Below are 17,371 nucleotides of genomic sequence, written 5' to 3' on the forward strand. Positions count from 1 at the left end.
CTACTGCTACCTACCCATCTTGTCTAAACTTTTAATTCCTATTTTAAATTAATAACTACACAAACATATATTACGTTTTTAGATTCTATGTTTATGTGAAATAATGAATGTATTGGTGTTACAATGATGTTTTTTTTTTTTTTTTGTAAATGCTTATAGCGTACCTGCACACGATCTGTGGTAAAAAAAATGCTTCAATTCAACTTTGGGACTAGTAACAAATTGGAGCTAGTATTAATAATTTAATATATTTAAGAGGGAAAAAAAAATTCCTATTTTTTTTTATTAAACATCCAATTTTTATAGTTAAATTTTGAAAGCTTAATACAAGGTTTCTTAAAAGTGATTAATATTGGAACGAAAAAAATACCCCCCCCCCTCCCCCCCCAAAAAAAATATCAATAAAACTTTTTCCTTGACATTTTGTTTAAATTTGAACAAAATTTGAAATGAATAATGTATGTCCTGTGGATTTGAGACCTTTACGTTATTATATCTTATATTATACGAAATTATTTTTCAGAAAGTTTAGAGGCTAGGTACATTTTATGATATTGCCTATTTATATCACGAACCTATTCACACCTGCATTCTAAAGTAAATAGATATTAAATCAAAAAGTTTATAATCACATAATATATTATAATATACATTATACAAGTATTTCATATTATACCTTTATAATAATAATTAAATATTAATTATATAATAAATACACTATTTTTGTCTAAAATTATTTTAATATTATACTAATTACATAAATTATACATCGATGGTAAATTATATTACTATTTCATCAAATATTCATAGTAATTATATAGGCTAGCTGAGAGATCAGATAGTCTTTTGTATGAAATGATTTATCATTCAATTCAAAGTATTCACATTAGGGTGATTTACTCCATAACGTGGTACACTCGACGCCAGCTATATACAGGCAAAGTTATGGTCACCTAGACTTTCACTCTTTTTTAAATTGATTTTAAATTAAATATTAATGCGAAAACGTGAATGATGTCATCAATTCATTATTCTCTGTAATAAAATTTTATAATATTTATTATTTTGTTCAAAAAAAAATAAAAAAATAAGATATATCTTTTTTCTTTTTTTAGTTCAAACTATGATGTCATCGAAATTTATTGATTAAAATATATTGAATAGACTTTTTAATGATTTTTTTTTGGGCAGAGTTATTTAAAATACAGAATTAAGCTGAAAAATAATAATATTACCTATGGTTTTAAAAATTATTAATATTTAAACGGTTCTAAGACCTTTGACATTAAAATTTTATAAAAAATAAAAATGTGTAGATAATTATAAAAAGTAGAAAACATGATAATATAATTTATATAATTATTTTCGTCGTGTATTTTATAAAATGATTAATAAATGTTTGAGAAATTAAATAGGTACTATTATAATATACATATACATAATAATAATACTGATCACAATACTTAGAATCTGTATTATTGTATTTTTATAATTTTTCAAATTGTTCTATTTAAGTACATTTTACATTTTGAGCGAATGCAGAATGTATTGACTTCACAACATACATATATTTTAATAAATTTAGGTCGTTTCTTCTGATATTAATTTTGTAATTAATTATTATAAATTGAAATTATTATATTATTTTTATAACTTTAGAGTTATAATTTTTTGATACAGTAAATAGTTGATTATTTTTCCTTTTTATATTGATATTGAGGGGTGAATTTTAAATCAGTTTTTCTAGATAATTTACTGACAGTATAAAAGATAACCACCGTTAAGCAAGAACAAACTATTGACTCAATTTTAAATACCTATATAGATAGATAGGTAACCGATATACATGGAACTTTTGTACAGTTTTTATTACTTGGAAAAGCATCCACAGAAAAAAAAGGAAGCTACATAATTGTTAAATCAATAAAATCTTCACTTTTCGTGGAATCTAGAATTAAAAACTCGGAAATTATTCTGATTTAAAATAACTATTCCTTGGATTCAGAATAACAGATTAAAAAAATACATTTGATTTTGAAACACACATTCCACAGTAAGTTGTCAGTTAATTTATACACTTCATGGACATTTGATACTAACTATTCCATTCAACCGTTATTGTCAAATTAAACATTTCAACGATTTTCATATTTATTTCGTCACTATTTTTAATAATACATTTTTTAAAGACAATCATTTATGATTTGTTTGTAAAGTTTTTTAATCTGAATGAAAATGTATAATGGTAATGTAGACAAAAAACTATATTTAAGACATATTAGATCCTCATTATGTCAGTTTGATATGCCTTGAACATAAACAAAAAAATGTGCTGAGTATTTTAATTAAATATAAGGGTATGGTTAGTGCCTAAAAAAGAGTTTTTTTCATAGACATTCGGCGCCTACCCTCCATATCTGGTAAAGGTCCTTCCATGTATCGATCCTTTTTGCTTTCATTTCCATACGAACCCAAATTAACCCGTTGTTTTGTGGTGAATTCCTGTATAATGACATATAAACCACACCACCAACCTATACAAACCCACAGTCACGATTCTGGGTTGAAATTGATATCCTAACGCTCGTTTTTCAACTGCTGCAGCTGGTCACCACGGCGTCGGCGCGTCAGAAGAATTAATTAACGAGTTAGCTCAGTAGCAAACATAATTGTAGCGATAAAATAATGTGAAATCAGTGTGATATAACACGCGAATGTTAACTAAATGAAAACTATTCATAATATGTCAAAGTGTTCATGTACAAACTATATTATAGTAAGTTGATGATAGAATATTTTATTAAAAATTAAAATACCGTTCCATAATTTTGTGATTAAATTTGAATTTTTTCATTTTGTAAATGGTCCAAAGTATAAAGCTTAAATATATGTTTGAAATTTAGAATGGTTTGTTAAAAATTTAATTATTAAAACAAATTTTGTTTAACAACCATTTTATTCAAATTAAATAAACAATAAGAGATCTATATGAAATTAACTAAAGTACCTACCTATATAGGCTATGGATTTACAGTTGCAGGCGTCTATAATTATAGTTTAGGATATTAATATTATTATCACTGGAAATATCATATTATACCGTTATAGTTAATGATAATGTGAAGGTATAAGGTAGTGTACGTTAAACCACCTTATTCAATAATAATATTTCCATATAATGTTAAATTTTCTCTTAAATTAAAATAAAATCTTCATTAAAAATGTGTACCCTAATAATGCAACATAATAATTTCATGTTTTAATTAAATTTATATTTTGTTTTATTTCATTTATTTTATGTTATTGGAATTAGATACAGGTTACTTAAGTTTTCTGATGAAGAAATATGTTCGTGTTCTATTTTCAGTGAATACATATGAAATTATATATGATTTTAAAAACTCTGAAATCGACTTAAGAATGATTTTCTCAAATTTGCAGTTATATCCACTTAAGTAATTTAAATGCTTTAAAAAATTTAAATAATTTAAAAGTTTGCAATGTAAAATGTTGTTGTTTTATATTAATTGAGAAAATGTTTTCCTATCAACGTATTCAATAGAAATTTAGCACAGCTAAAAAAATTAAAAATACAATAAGTCAAATACTTATCGCATAACTAAAAACGAAGAAATCGTATTATTGCAATATTTATTGAAGTTACTGCTTACAACAGTTCATATTATATTATTATAATAATAATTTCCGTATATAAAAATAATTCATTCAATATTAACTTACTAAATCTATAGCTATATTAAATTTTGAAATTTTCTAGTGACAACATAATGAATTAACACCACTCGACAAGTATCTACTTATATGGCCGATACTAGTAAAAGTCATTATCATGGTTTCTGTGTATGACTGTACGTATAGAATGGATTGGATTTTGGCGTTCGTAACACAAGTCACCGGTGAAATAAAATACGAGTTTTTTGTATCTATGTTATAACCTAAGTTAGATAACTAACCTATACATTAAAGTCCGATCCAATTATAAGTGCTCAAAGTGTCTCAATATGTACTTTAGTTTAGTTTTCTTTGATTTGACTTTAGACACACCATATTTAGGCACATTAATTGTCAAGATACAGAAGACTTATTAAACGTACTCTACATTAAAATTATTTTGTAACTAAATCATATACAAAATTATATAGCAATACTAAACCGATATCTTTCTTAAACAAACAAAGGATACAATACATTTATAAAATATTGTAATATGGGAATTGGTCAAAAATGAACTGAATTAAATACCAGATTGAATACGGAGTACTCAGAGTAGGTACTTAACTAATTCATAAAATTATTCTCGTATACCATATACTTAATAATTATTGTTTTAAACTAAAAACATATTCTATAATTATATTATGTATCAGACAAAAAAACTATTAAAAAACTACATACATGGTGTACGAGTATATATATATGTATAACTACATTACAGTAACGTGAACTATTTATTGATAAAAATTATATAAATTTAATATTTAATTACTTTATTCAAATTAAATAATGGTAAGATTTTTTGACGTAAATAATGCTCATGAGCATGTTTACATCTTTAGTATTTTGTCATATTGCAATTAAATTGAGTTGTACAAAACCATTTATAAAGGAGAAATATTTCAAACCTAGGTATGTAATATATAATTTCTTAACTTAAATCTTTTAATCAACTTTCTATTAAATGTCCCTAGAAGGCGACTTGAAAGTTGAAGGGTTGTATTGTTGTAATCTATTTTAATTACTGATTAATGTTTTGTAATTTAAATTAATGTGATGATGTCACCATTAGAAGACTCTTTTTATTTAAATTCATAAATATTCTAATTTTATTCTATTATTAAATGTTGTATATCTAGTAGATATTATCTACCTATGTGTATGATGATATAATTGGTTAAAACGAGCGTATCAAATATGGTCGATACATTTTAATTTCCAATTATTTAATAAATAATCTAAGTTTCTCAAACATTTTGGCAATAAATTAAAATATTAAGGTGTTACATTTTAGCATTCAACGAGTTACTTACATCTGAAGCTGTTATAATTTATTTTTGCTCTCCCTTAATGTATTGTAAAAACTTTTATTGGATTTATGAAAATATGCGAATTCCAGTATTTGCAACCCTTTCTTCTTCATTTTATTAAACTTTCTTCATAAGTCGCATATTAAATAATATTTATCATAACGACAAAATAAAATACTTATTATTACTTGAAAAGCTAATATTAGTTTATTTCACAAACATTTTAGATTCTGAACAAAGAAAATAAATTAATTTAACAATGTAGTGTTTCTATTTTGTATCTTATATCTTACATCTTATATGATTAAAAATGGACGATTCTAAATTTAATGATATTTTACATAGTCATTTCTACAGATCAATTGTAAATGTAAGTAGGTATATATGTATTATTTATTATTAACAAAACAATAAAAATAAAAATGTATTCAGGAATAAGATAATATTATATTTTATAATAATTCAGGAAAATATAAAAGCTTTTAAGACTTGAAAACTAACATAATCTTGTGAAGAAAAAAAGAAATTATTAAACCATGTTGGCCAGTATTGGATTAAATATACAATTTGTAAATTGCGTGTATAACTTTTAGTTTTAAAATTGTGGACGATTTAAAACAATGTTTACAATAAGGGGTGATCCATTTAATGATAAACAGCAATAAATTAGAAAACAACAGTGTTTAAGAAAATATTTTTGTACATAATTTTAAGTTATTACAAAACAATATTTATTGAAAAAAACTATATTTTGTATCATTATAATTTCTAAGTGTTTTTACTCTTTTAAATTCCAAAATCCATTTCAATTTAATATACTGAAGCAGTTTATTATTTGGAGTACTTTTTTCTATAAAAATAAATTATTGAAGAAGTATTGGTTATAACTTATAAGTATTTAAAGTTAGACAAGCGGTGTGTGAACTGTGAACCAACATTTTGCAGCGTAACTCGCCCATAAAAATATTAAATATCTACTTATAATTAATAAACTGCCAATTCCTCCAAATTATGATTTTTTACTTATATATAAACTTAAAAAATGATTCCACTTTGGAATAAGGAAAAATTTACAAAATAATAGCTATAAAAATTATAATCTATTAGAGAAATTTTGTTTTTTTAGTAACCTTAAAATTAATTTCAAAAACGTAGGTGTTTTCTGAAATAATGACTGTTTTACAATTTAGGTTAAATTTAGGTACCAATGTACTTTCAGCGACATATTATAAATTCAGCATGGATTTTTTTAAATAAATAAATATATTTTTTAGCTACCTATCTACTAATTCTTATTTTTAAATACTAACGTTTGTTTATATTTTTAAGAGTTTATAATATAAGCCTCACACGTAGTTTTTTAATTTTAATTTCCCAAAACATATACCTATATCCTTTAAATGTAGAATATATAATATTATCCAACAGTCAAGTGATATTATATTATTATCAGTAGCTAAGTAACTAAACGATTGCCTTTTAATAATAATTGTTATGTTCAAGAAATGTTAATAAAACTTTCATTAGGTATAATAAGTTACCTCCACATTTGTTAAATATTTATAAGCTATAATTCAATCTATATTTATCTTAATTTGGAATATATTAACATTCCTTTATGTGGCGGGAATGGCTTACGAATGTAATAAATATAATACTTTTATTTATTTACTCGATTAAAAATATTTAAAAGGAATTTTGTATGGCATACGATGTATTTTGTCTAATAAATATAGACAACAATTGTAATTAAAATAAAGCGTTAATATAAATTATGCTTATTAGCATAATATAATTATACCAAATAATAAGTTTTTAAATAAAAAAAAAAAAATCGCAAAATTAAAATTGTTTATGCATTTTAATAGAATTTTCTATTTTAAAAATAGACATTTATTTTCAAATATATTTATTTTATTATTTTCATCTGTAAACTTATTATTATCTTTCAGAATTATAGTTTTTAATATGGAATAATATACAATTTTAAATACCTACGAAATTCATACATAAGTTATTAATTTTATAAGCATTACTAAAAACGTTTTATTACGTGTTTTTACAATAATAAGTCATTATTTAATATTTCCTCAAAGAATATTTTTTTATTGAAAATTTTATAATATTTATATCATTACAGATAATGAATTTATGATTTATGTATTTAAGTTTAATACAAAAAAGAAGTGTTCGTATAGTTTTTAGTACCCTAAGTATTTTAAATCAAAAATCAAATTTATGTGAAAGTTTGAGGAGTTAATTTTTCATTAGTTTTTTTGAACGTAAATAAATATCATCAAAAATATTGTAATTTTTAAGAAATATAATATACTATATAGTTCGTCGTTAGACACAGCACAGTCAACACGTACCTTATCGAATCTCACGAGTACCGTATTTAATAGCTTGCGATAGCAGTACAGCATACAACCTACACTCGCCGTATCTTAGGTAACATGCTCGTTAATTACACTATTAGCTAATACACAATAAACTCCCCGAGCGCAAGGCCCAACCACCAAAATGCAAACTTCAAAACCATCGGCTTTGAAAAGCCCTTCAATCCGTAGAACAGTACAAACTAACATTGTTCAAAAACCTAAAATAAAAACCTCTCCAACCAATACAACAAAAATCATCGCTAAACCCATTTCACCCAAATTTGCATCAGACCTTAAGCTTCAACAACGGTCAGCTCCCATTTCGCCGCCGTTTCATTTTGCCGCGGTACCATTTCGCCGACTTTAATTTTTCGCAGTTCCATTTTGCCGAATTAATTTTTTAAGTAACTCTTTTAAGTAAACTTAAGATTAAAAATTACATACTAATTAGTTATGTTTATGTAATATGTATTTATGTAAAATAGTAGTAATTAGTAATTAATTTTCAAAAATTAATCAGTAAATTGCAGTTGACTTTACAGTTATCGCTGCGACGACACACTATTCATTCTATTTTATTTATAAAATTATTGGGGATTTATCAATCGATAACTTCAGAATTGAGATAGTATTTTACTTAGATCATTTCAAACGATACATATTTCTCTGTGTCTATTTATCACTTTTCAAATCACAAATTCATAACCATGTTTTAAGACAAAAATAATTTTTTGCGGCGAAATGAGTCGGCGGAAAAATGGGATTAATTTGGCAGCGAAATGGTACAGCGGCGAAATGAAACGGCGGTGAAATAGGATACGACCTCAACAACAATCTACCTCTACAAAGACACTCATTGATAATCACTCATTGACACCCAGAAACCCCAATTAACGTGGATAATTGTAAACAATCATTTGCTTCTACTGTTGCAAATGGTTCATACCCACTTTGCCGTATCCCAATTTGCTGACAACTCAGTTCGCAGACAAATATACCAGTTTTAAAAAATGTAAAAAATAGTCAGCGAAATGGGGTGTCAGCGAATTGAGAGTCGGCGAACTGGGGTGTCGGATCGATGCAGCTCGATAAATTTTCTAAAGGCTGGCATACAAGTCGAAGATTTTACACATATTCTAAGCTTCCGTCGCCAAACGTTCATTAAACACGAAGACCTCACTAAAATTCCTACATCAATTCTCATCAATTACGAAGACACTAACTATAGGATTTTTCTATCCGAAGACTCCCTAAACTGCTACATATGCCAGTCCCAAGGACATATTGCATCCCAATGCACAAATCAAAATTTTTCAAATAGTAAAATTACAAAGGAAAATAATGTCATACCCAACCCAAACTTGGCTTCAAGAACAGATGATATTCTAAATATAGAAAATACACCCACAGAAGTACACCCCCAAACATTACCCTCAAGACCTCTACTAGAGCCACTAAAGATCCTTTATGAGCCCCTCCCCAAAACAATCCACCAGCTTCTACCTCAACATTAACCCTACCAGAACTCCTAGATCTCGAATCAAATCCAAACACTGACATAATAGAAATGGAACTTGAACAACCAAGCGGCATCAAAAGATCACTGTCAGATTCGTTTTATACCCAATCCGCTCCCTCGTCTCCGATGGATATAGCTCAAGAAACAAACGAAATGTTTGCTCCTTCAAACTGTGAAACCCACCAAAGTAAAACAACAGAAAAAAAAGAATAAGAAAACTAAATCCGCATCCTTAAAAAAATTCTTAGAAAATATCGATACTTATTTAGAACCTACACAACATTTGTTCAACGACCAATACAGTTTCAAAATCAACTACGACACCTTTAAACATATTTTAGAAAATAACCAAGGTCCCTTCGATCCCGTATCAATCTATAAAGAATACAATATTTCAAAAGAAGAATTATTAGATATCATTTCGAAAATCAAACCAAGTCTGCGAGACAACAGTATCAAAAACAGAATTACCCGCTTCACAAAAATTCTAAATGCTGAATTCTATGATTCTAACGAATCAGAAGCATGATCATACAAATAAAACCACGTCATTCAATCACACAATCATACAACCGCCGCTTTTTAAAAAAAAAAAATAAATAAAAATGACATAAAAAAACAATATAATATACTTCAATTATTTCTCCCCCTACAACAACCAAGCATAATTAGAAACAATAGTCCAATGGAACATAAATAGTTATTTTAAGAAACTACCAGACTTCTACAGAATAGTTGTAGACTTCCAACCATTAGCCCTCTGCCTACAAGAAACCAACCTAAATCATAATAAAAAAAATCCCTCCCTCAAAAACTACAAAGGATATTTCAAGAACCGCATAAACCACGCCAGAGCCAGTGGAGGGGTATGCATCTTTGCCTCAACATCATCAGAACATGAAAGCATTCCCCTTAATACTCCATTAGAAGCAATTGCCATTAAAATAACTTCAAACAGCAATCAAAAAATCAGCTTATTCAACATATATGCCCCGGATAGCACAGACCCCAATCTCTCAGACCTTGAGAACCTCATCAAACAACTACCACGTCCCTACATGTTACTCGGCGATTTCAATAGCAGAAATACTTCATGGGGATCCAACTTCACGGACAGGCGAGGGAAAACTATCGAAAAACTTTTAGAAGACGACTCAATAGTCCTCCTCAACGATGGAAATTATACAAGACATAATGTAACCCACAACAGTTTCTCTGCTATCGACCTATCAATTACACATTCATCGTTAGGAGAGATTGGTCTGTACAAACGGCATACAATAGTAATGATCACTGGCTTATAACATTACGACTTCTTAAATCACAACCAACAGAAAAATCAACCTCCAAATGGCTCCTACGAAACCCCGACTGGCCCTCCTTCGCGAAAAAAGTCGATAACTTATTAACAACCAAACAATTCGAAACCCTTCTCCAACCAAATCCATCATTAGACATAGACAACATAGTCGAAACTTTCTCAAGTATTATCAACGAAGCCGCTGAATACACAATAGGCAATAGCAAACCATTTTTTCAAAAAAAAAAAAAGTCCCCTGGTGGAATGAAAATTGTGAAACTGCGATAAAAAACTACAAAAAAGCACTTAACCGTTTCAAGAAAACCAAACTCCAATCAGATCATATAGAACTCAAAAAACGCAGAGCAATCTCTCGACAAACAATAATTAACATCAGCAAAACCGAATCATGGAAAAGTTTCACAACCAGCATTAACTATAGAACAGCTTCTAGTCTCATGTGGTCCAAGATCAGCAGCATGAAAGGCAATAACCGGATCCATACAAAGACTATAAATTCCAACAACAAAACTATTACTGATAAAAAAGAAATCTCAGACGCCTTTGGGACCTTCTTCCAACGAACAACAGCAATGAAAACTATAATAAAGACTTTGTTACCCAAAAAACTACAGTCGAAGTTAACTCCCCGATCAATTTTGAAGCAGATGACCCGGACAACCCAATCAACTCTCCTCTCACGATCATTGAACTATAAACCTCTCTGAAAAAAAACCAGTAAAAGCACCGGCCCAGACGGAATACCATTTTCTTTCCTCCAAAACCTGTCACTATCCTCAATTAACATTCTACTCAAAATATTCAACAACATCTGGATCAACTGCATCTTTCCAAAACAATGGAGAACATCTCATATAATCCCAATCCCTAAACCTGGCAAATGTCCTTTCGAAATCAATAACTATAGACCAATATCCCTTCTAAATACAATGAGTAAAACGCTCGAAAGCATGATTAACTCCAGACTTACATGGCATCTAAAAACCCTTAACCTCCTTTCACCACATCAATTCGGCTTCCGCAAAAACCGATCCACCCCAGATCCTCTGACAATCATCCACACCAGCATATGCAAGGCGCTTGAAAAAAAAACTACTTATTAATGGTATCCCTAGACATCGCAAAAGCTTACGACACTGTATAGGTACATAGGGTACTTTCTACGCTCTACAAATGGAATTTCAAAGGAAAAATAATCAATTTTATAAACAACTTCCTAGCCGACAGAACGTTTAAGGTCAAATTCAGACATACTCTTTCATGGACATTCGGAACAGAAAATGGATTGCCACAAGGATCTTCATTAAGTGTAACTCTTTTCTTAATAGCTATCAACGATATTAGCAAATACATGAAAGCACCCGTGAAAACTATATTACGAGTATATGCCGATGACTGCAGCCTGTATCTCTCTGGATCAAACATCAAAACTACCAGCTCACTCATGCAAAAATCAATCGACAGCATCAGCCGATGGTCCTCAGAGACAGGATTCATTTTCTCCCCCTCAAAGTGCCAATCCATTTTATTCAATCGACAGAAGAAAACCCAAATTCTCGAGATGAAAATGCAAGGAAATACCCTTCCCAACACAAAAAGCCTACGCCTTCTAGGATTAACATCCGATTACAAACTTAACTGGAAAGAACACATTAAAAAATTGAAAGCAACGTCATCCAAAAAACTAAACATAATTAAATCCGTGAGTCATTTTAAATGGGGTGCTGACCGCAAAACACTCTTAATCCTATACAACTCTTTGATACAATCGATATTAGACTACGGATCAATCATTTACAGCCTCACCAACCAAAATACTCTGAAAACACTCAACATCGTACAAAACGCCGGCATCAGGATGGCCATCGGAGCTTTCAAATCAAGTCCAATCGACAGTATGATGTGCGAAGCTCACTGTCTACCATTGAATATCAGACAAAAGTACCTAATTACAAAGTTCGCAGCCAAAAAGATGTCTACTCCCCAAACTGGCTTAATAAGGACAATCTCAGAACCCTATCACGAACACCTCCTCAAACCGCTTTATATAAAGCTTCACGACATCCTTGAAGAGATATCCTTCAACATCAGCAACATAAAACCAAAAGAAACGTTCCCAAAAATCCCTCCATGGAACACGAATTACATAGAAGCCAACACAGAACTTACCAAATTCAACAAAAACAACACACCGCATAGTCTTATCATCAATACGTTCTACGAAGTAATAAACACCAAATTCAAAACTTTCTACCACTTCTATACAGACGCCTCCAAAACAACGAATGAAACCGGTTTCGCCATTACCCACAGGGATGAAAATAGTCTCCATAAATTAGACCCTCTCTCCAGCATATACTCAGCAGAAACATTCGCCACATTAACAAGCCACATTAACCGCACTCTCCTCAAACCACGTTAAAGTTCTCATCTTAAGTGACTCTATGAGCGCGGTCACCTCAATAGCCAACGTACATACAAAATGCAACCTCGCCCAAAGCATTCAAAACATAATCCTCTCAACCGACAAATCCATCAAACTCATGTGGGTTCCATCTCACATCGGCATCCCCAGTAATGAACTCGCTGACGAACTGGCGATGAAAGCTGCTAGCTCCCCGGACACCAAAATGTATAATGTATCTGCATGTAACATACGACGATGTAATCCGCGCCCTCAAAACGGAATTATACACCCTCTGGCAGAATCAATGGGAAAAACAATCCAACCAAAACAATAAACTCAGACAAATAAAACCATTAACCAAAAAATGGCCGGACCCTCCAGTCAAGTTTACACGACATGAAGAGACCATGATCGCCAGAGTACGCATCGGACATACTAGAATCACCCACTCCTATCTTATGCGTAGAGAGCCCAAACCCAGGTGTGAAACATACAACTGTGAACTCACCGTTAATCATATATTCCTATAATGCCCCACTTACCATAACGCCAGATCAAAAGCGAACATAAACACCTCCTCACTCAAAGACGCACTCGGACCAGGACAAGAAAAAAACATAGTAAACTTCATCAAGATGGCCGACCTCACAACCAACATATAAGACAAGAACCAAAGACAGCACATTACAACTATCAAATCTTCATTATATTTATAAATTAAACATGTAAACCATTGTAGGCTAATAAACCTTTGTATTTGAAGCCTTTAATTAATAAAAAAATATACTATAGTATCATCAAGTGCGTTATAAACTAAGCTCCACTTGTAAGTAATTATCCTTTTGAACACAATGATTTATCGTTGCTTTTAGAAATAAATTTATAACGTACTAAATACTAATTATAACAATAAGTGGTTTCTGTATATTATAGTTCACGTGGTTTTTTATTTAACAGTTTTGTTTTTTTAGAATATGAAAAATAATTATAATTTTTAAAATTCTGAAAAGTTTTTTAAAAGATTTCATATTTCTATTTAATATTGTTTTCTAATAGGGTTAAAGTTAATTGAAATAATTTAGTACACAAATTAAGATATGTTATGTATCTTAGATGTATTACAAACGTTCGTATGACGATTTAAATACTTTTTAATTGTAATTACCAATTATGCATTAACTTAGTTTTACAAAACTGAAAATAATATTATTGTATTAAAAATATTAAAAATATAGGATGGCTTTTATTCAGATATCACTTTGTTGTTACTTATTATTTATAAGCAGGGTTCAGGACTTATAGCGCTTAAAAACACAATAATAAGTGCTAAAATATGCACTTAAAAACCCTAGAATATGCACACAAAAAAAAATGCATTTAATTATTTTATTATTTTATTAATACCTAATTGTTAATTACAATTAGTGTCACATAAAAAAATTGAAAAAAACGAGCTGATTGTTTCTTGAATTTCCGAGTTTTTTGAATTTTATTCGTCAACTATATAATGATGGTAACTATACTATATAGTATAGTACTAAACTATAGTAAATAGGGAACATTACTATTTTCTTTTTTAAATCTGTTAAAATTTTGGGTAATTTTCCAAAATATGCAAAATAAGTATAATAATTAATAACGTAAAAATAAGCACTTTCCTGCAAAATGTATGAAATATGCACATTCAAATTTTAGATTTTGTAATGAGAAATGAATTTTATTTTGTACTCTGCTACATTTTACAATAAATAAAAAAATGATGCAAATGCTATAAGTCCCGAACCTTGTTTTTAGCTATACACTCATACAATTAACATATATATAATAATAATAAATGAACAATTTAATAAACTAAGAACAGTACGAACGTAGTAACAAAAATAAATTATTTTCGGGGTGTATTATAGTTTTCTATAGATAATATTCTTACAAATAGCATTGGAATCGAATATTTACTTATTTATTTATATTAGTATTATCCTTTGGTTGAAATTTAACCATAAAATCGTTTGAATTGTACAATTAACTCGGCCTAAAATATTGCATTTCTTATCTCACACTCGAGTCTGTATCGGTATTTGAGATTCTCCTTTATTCGAAATACTAATGAATGTTTTATTATGGAATTTCAGGTATTTTGTACTTTTTTGTTCAAGCCTCTGTAAGCTAAAAACATTCGATCATTACCTTTTGATGTAGGTACATTGATTGGTATAATTATATGTTAAATTATTTCACATAATATTTGATATTTTGTTAGTATGTATAACTTTGCTTGATAAAAGTTAAATATATATATTAATAATTTAATGATAAGATGGTACTACTAGTGTATTTCTATTTTCGTATTTTATTTTGTCTTTAGGATGTCACGCCTAAAGTATTACTAGCTATAATACATGTTACGGAATAAACCGAGACATAAAAAGGTCTTTATCAAGACCACTAATTGACCAAAAACGAATCGGTTTGACAGATGAAAACCACACCAAGTAAAGGCGAACGGCAGCACAACGGTGTGATTTTCATCTGTCATAACAGAGGCTCGGGCCAATCAGCGACGGACTAAGTTATCGAAATGGGTATATATACCGGACGATTTCGATAACTTAGTCAGTCTTTTCCAAACCTTCAAACTATCAACATCCATCAAGCACAACAAGATAGAAGAAGGACCAAGACCAGACCACCGACCGCCGACGATCGACGACAATTGTCATCGTCCGCCGCCGAGAACCGACAACTACGCCGCCACACGGCAATTATCAACAACCGGCCGCCGAAGAACGATCACTACGCCGCTCCACGGCAATTAGCATCGCCCAGCCGCCGCGGACCGAATACTACGCCGCCACACGGCATTTAACATCGTCCAATCGCCGAAGACTGACGAACCGCTGCTACACGGCGTCGCTCAAGCATCGGACGTCGACAACATCGCCGTTCCGCTAACGCGATTATTAAAAGGGCCCTTTTCAGGGCCATCACTGGATTACATCGGCACTTAATTAAGTTGTCCGACCCGAGCCAGGTTCGCCGTCGGAGTGCCGCTTTGATTTAAGTCTGCACCGACGACGGCCGACTCCCTAGCCTACACATGTTATGTTAACCGCATATTGACATTCCTAATATTGTAAAGATAGGGTCCGGCATTAGCCCGACCATACGCCTAAGTGCCTCCGATTGTGTCGACTCACTTAATTAAGTCTGGTCGACACAAATCGACACTTTTCTCGACCCTATAAATTGTAAACATAATTATTTTATACATAGCAATAGAAACAACTAATTACTGATTACAACAGTCTTTTTATTCACGACGCGGGTCGTCCAACCGGACGCACCGTATCATACATACTGGCCACTTAAAGATCATAAAGTGTCCTTTATTATCATTTATATCTAACTAGTAACTACCTACATAAAATATTATGGTTATTGTAAATAACATTTTATAGATTTTGTATTTCAAATAAAAGTTAAAACAAATATATTTCAAGTTTCCTTTTTGTGCGACATTACTCAACAATACCTTTCCAATAATATATCTATTTTTCCTTTTCTAAATTTATACAGGTGGAGTTATTTTGACTACAAAAAAATTCTTGCGTTTAATTTATGCTATACAGGGTGATTCTTTTATCAAGCAACACTCATTATTTAAAAAAGTATTGACTTTTTTCAAAATATTTTTTTACATAGTTTCAAGTTGTTAAAAAACCAACGCTTTTATTAAAAATTTTATTTATAAATATTTTTCATCTTTATCATTTTTTAAGTTTTTTATTTTTTTGAATAATAACATAGTTTTTTACGGGGTTTTTTAATTTCATATTCCAGAGCAGAATATTTTTCTAAGTATTTTGATTCATAAAAATCAAATTTAAGACGAGTAGTTTATGAGTTATAAGAATTTTAAGTTTAGACAAGCGGAGTAGTGGACAAACATTTTGGGGGGTAACCCCGTACCACTCCCCTCCACCAATTTAAATTTAAATACCTATAACTCATAAACTACTAGCGCTAAATTCGAAATCTTAACGTAATAATTAATAAAAAAAATAGCTTTATTAATTTATGAAATTTTAAGTATAGGTTACCATTTGAAAATCAAAAGTTGATAGTGGTTTACCTAATAAATATAAGGGTTAAAAATAAAAAAAATATACAATTCAAGAAGAGTGTAAACCTATAATTTTGAAAAAAAAAATTGAAAAAAGTCAATACTTTTTGAAAAAATGAGTGTTGTTTGATAAATCAATCACCCTGTATAATTTAGAGTTGAGTCATTGCTGAGATCGAAATTGAAAAAAATATCATCACAATTATATCACAAATTCAAACACAACTATTTTAATAAAAGAAGGCGACTATATTTTTAAATTTTAACTTTGAAAGCCTTGTGAAAATACAGTATAAAAACTTAATTTCAAATGGATATAAAAATCTGATGTAGTGTTTGGTTCAAAAAAGTTTGTTCTTATAGTGTCATGGTCCAAAACTCACATTAAAAACTTTAAGGTACAAAAAATGAAATACACGAAAATACCATCGTGGTGATGGTGGTGACTGGTGAAACAACAGGCAGTATGATTACACCAAACATTTATTCTCATAAAATTTTTAAAAATAACTACCTATATACCAATTTTCAAGCACCAAATTTAAACGAATTTAAATGTCTTAGGAGGGTTTAAT

At 29.7% G+C, this 17,371-nt stretch overlaps 1 protein-coding gene and 1 pseudogene across 4 annotated transcripts in view; one reads left to right on the plus strand and one right to left on the minus strand.

Moving 5' to 3' along the window:
* The window catches only part of LOC107173168 (uncharacterized), a 186,136-nt gene that overhangs the window by 29,187 nt on the left and 139,578 nt on the right, over positions 1-17,371 (minus strand). The gene's annotated exons all lie outside the window — the stretch shown is intronic.
* LOC149055926 (uncharacterized) lies at positions 11,674-13,406 on the plus strand (annotated as a pseudogene).

Source organism: Diuraphis noxia, unplaced genomic scaffold, assembly GCF_037042655.1.
Source record: "Diuraphis noxia isolate RWA-SAM2 unplaced genomic scaffold, SU_Dnox_SAM2 contig0004, whole genome shotgun sequence".
In the NCBI taxonomy this organism is placed as follows: domain Eukaryota; kingdom Metazoa; phylum Arthropoda; class Insecta; order Hemiptera; family Aphididae; genus Diuraphis; species Diuraphis noxia.